Here is a 3779-nt window from a genome sequence, read left to right as displayed (position 1 = left end):
TAAGGATACGCTGATATTGAAGTATGTGCACTGAGGTCTCTTGGCAGTTATTACAGGAAGCTTCTTTCACTGTCATGGGTTCTGGCTTTTTAATCATGACAACGGATCAATGGCTTGTTTGCTAAAACACTGCTGATGTCGTCCACTGTTGACAAAGCTCAAAGAAAAGAATTTTAATATGTGGTATGTCAACAATTGTGAAATGTTACCAAGACGGTCCAAGTGGCATAGAGGAAGATAAGTGCCTTGATTCAAATCATAGTGTTTCAATACATCATAATCAATACAAAAGAATGCACTGTAATCACTTCTCCAAATTGAATCACTGTTAGGAGTTTGCTCTATTTTGCTCGGCATTTTACTCTGTACCTACTTTAACCAGTTGCCCCTGAGTTGAGTTCAACTCATGGCGACCCATCGTTATCAGAACAGAACTGTGCTCCACAGGATTTTCAATGGCTGATTTTCAAAAAGAGATCAACATGGCTTTTTTCCAAGGCAATTCCGAGTTAACTTGAACTTCCAACATTTTGATTAGAAGCTGAGGACATTAACCTTTTACAACATAGAAGATTCATTATCTGTTACACAACACAATTTCGCAAGCTGATTTTCCCCCCCACTAGACTGTAATCATAAGCAGATCCCTATGCTCTAGGGGTGGCGCTGTAGGTTAACTGCTTGACTGCTAACCACAAGGTTAGCTGTTCAAACCCACCAACCCCTCCTCGGAAACCCTATACAGGGTCACTATGAATCAGAACTAACTCAACAGCATATAACAATAAAAACAGCACTCTTAAAACATGCTGTCAGCGGCGGCGCGGTGCACCTTGGGATAGGGAGCGATCTCTGAGCGAGACAGCCAGATGGGCGTGTGATTTTTCCGTGGAACAAGTGCAGAACAGGATAATAGGTTCAGCAACAAACAGAAGAAGCTACTGAAACAGCCAAAATGTTCAGAATGCCTAGAAATAAACGTGGATATGAGCAAAATAAATTTGGAGGTTATAAAGCCTTTGATAACAAAATGAGTAACAGAAATCCTTGGGTTTGAAGATGATGTTGTGATTGAGTTTATATTCAACCAGCTGGAAGTAAAGAACCCAGATTCCAAAATGATGCAAATCAACCTGACTGGTTTTTTTTAATGGGAAAAATGCTAAGGAATTCATGGGAGACCTATAAGGAGCTCTGGTAGTGTAGTGGTTACGAATCAGGCTGTGAACCTCAAGGTCAGTAGTTCGAAACTACCAGCTGCTCCGCGGGAGAAAGATGAGGCTTTCTACTCACGTAAAGATTAACAGCCTCGGAAACCCTGTACAGGGTCACTATGGGTCGGAACCGACTCGACGGACTTAACAACAACATGGCCCCTACTGTTAAGTGCACAAGAAAACATCGATGGAATCCCTTCGGCATTTCTAGTACTGAAAAAAGGAGAAATAAAACAGAGACAAATTGAACAAGAAAAATTGGCATCTATGAAAAAGCAAGATGAAGACAAAGATAAGAGGGATAAAGGAGGAAAAATAAAGCAGCAGAGAAAAAAGGGAGCGGTCTCAATTCCCAAGAAGACGCAAATCCAGAGCTCCTTCCCCTAGAAGACGATCTTCTCCTGTCAGGAGAGAGAGACAGTGCAGTCATTCTCGATCTCCCCATTACAGAACCAAGAGCCAGAGTCCTTCGTCTGCTCCAGAAAAGAAGGTTCCAGAGCTTCCGGAACCTTCCATGAAAGTAAAAGAACCTTCAGTGCAAGAGACCACTTCTACTAGTGACATCTTGAAAGTTCCCAAACCCGAGGCTGTACGAGAGCCTAAAGAACCTTCTCCAGAAAAAAATTCTAAAAAAGAAAAGGAAAAGAAGACTAGACTAAGATCTCGATCTCGTTCGAAATCAAGGTCCCGGACACGTTCTCGCTCTCCTTCTCATACTCGACCTAAATGGCGTACTAGATCTCGATCAAGATCCTACTCACCTAGAAGGCGCCCCAGCCCAAGAAGGCGGCCATCTCCTAGAAGAAGGACTCCACCAAAACGGATGCCTCCTTCACCAAGGCATAGGAGTAGATCTTCAGTGAGACGAAGAAGGCGCCTATCAGCATTTTTGTCTGGGAGTAGTTCATTATCCTCTTCGTCTCGTTCCTGGTCTCCGCCAAAGAAGCCACCCAAGAGGACATCCAGTCCCCCTCGGAAGACTCGTAGGTTATAACTCCTTCAGCAAGTCCTCCTCACCACCGCCCAAAACTCGTCATTCTCCAATAAATACCTCAGCAGTCAAACCATACACGAAAAAGTCGTATTTCTGTCTCTCAGGGAAGAAGTTCAGGTAAAGTGACAAAACATAAAGTTGTAAAGAAAAGAGAATCCCCTTCACCAGCAGTATCTGAATTGGAAGAAGATAAAGGTGGCAAAATGGCAGCAGCAGATTCTGTGCAGCAGAGACGCCAATACAGGTGACAAAACCAGCAGTCTTCATCTGACTCTGGCTTTTCGTCTTCTTCAGAAGATGAGAGACCCAATAGGTCCCATGTGAAAAATGGTGAGGTAAGCAGGCGGCGGAGGCATTCTCTTTCCCAGAGTGCCTCTCCATCACCACGAAAACGTCAAAAAGAGACTTCCCCTCGTGGTAGTCCTTCCCCACCTCCCACAAAAAGGCGACGTTCTCCCTCTCTGGCTCCTCCTCCTCCTCGGTGACGCAGGTTTCCCACACCACCACCACGGCGAAGGAGTCCTTCTCCTCCCCTACGTCGGCGTTCACCTTCCGCAAGAAGATACTTTTCTCTAGTACAGAGGAGATATTTCTCCCTCTCCCCCTCAAAAGACAAGAACGGCCTCTCCTCCTCCTACTCCAAAATGAAGGGCATTCCCCTACCCACCACCAAAAGTAAGGTTTCTCATTCTCCACCTCCCAAACAAAGGAGCTCCCCAGTTACCACAAAGAGACGCTCACCTTCACTGTCGTCAAAGCGTGAACAGGCCCTGAGATCAATGGGGAAGGCTCAAGTGTCCCCACAGTCTTAGATGGAAATGTTTGTTAGGCAGTAAATTTTATTTGGTTTGTACGCAATTCAGTTTCAAAATTGCTGGGAAAAAAATGTGTTGGAGCTTTAGACTTTTGTAATAATTTGTTGTAATAATTGCTAGATTGAAGTTCACCATGTAAAGAAAGGGGGCATGGATTTACATTGCAAAAGGTATCCATGGTGTATTAGTTTGCAAAAGGTATCCACGGTGTATTAGTGACATTTTTTTTCATTGACAACTGACATAAATTCGTTTAGAGTGAAAATTTTAAGCCAAAAAAAAAAAAATCTCTTTTTTAAAAAAGGGGATTTAAATATGGTTGGCATTCTCATCATTCATATGGTTTCTTTAATAAATGCCTCTGGCTAGTCCCAGCGGCTTTTTTTTTTTTTTTTTTTTTTTAACTTTTTTCATTTGAGTCTTCAATAGCACCCATTTAAGTTCTGCTTTCAACCTTACATTGATCAGTTTGCCCAAAAATACACCACTGTTAAATTACCACAAAAGTATAAATGAACATTTTCATGCCACTATCATTCTTGTTGCCTGCAGAGTCGCTGCTGAAGTGAATCAGGATTGGAGTTCTCAGATGGGACTGAGGATGAGAGCATGCTGTTTGCCAGGACGCTGGGCTTAATGTTGATGTCCAACAAATGGATTTAGAACACTGGAATTCACTTCTACTCTACTTGGTTGGGGTTTTTTTGTTTTTGTTTTTGTTTTCCTCTCTTTTTTAAAAGCAATTAACTAGTC

General features: G+C 42.8%; 1 pseudogene; it reads left to right on the top strand.

Moving 5' to 3' along the window:
- The first annotated feature begins 869 nt into the window (after positions 1–869).
- On the top strand, positions 870–3023 carry LOC102825363 (annotated as a pseudogene).
- The last annotated feature ends 756 nt before the right edge of the window (positions 3024–3779 follow it).

Source organism: Chrysochloris asiatica, unplaced genomic scaffold (assembly GCF_000296735.1).
Source record: "Chrysochloris asiatica unplaced genomic scaffold, ChrAsi1.0 scaffold00060, whole genome shotgun sequence".
In the NCBI taxonomy this organism is placed as follows: Eukaryota; Metazoa; Chordata; class Mammalia; order Afrosoricida; family Chrysochloridae; genus Chrysochloris; species Chrysochloris asiatica.
This window is presented reverse-complemented; position numbering and strand designations above follow the sequence as displayed.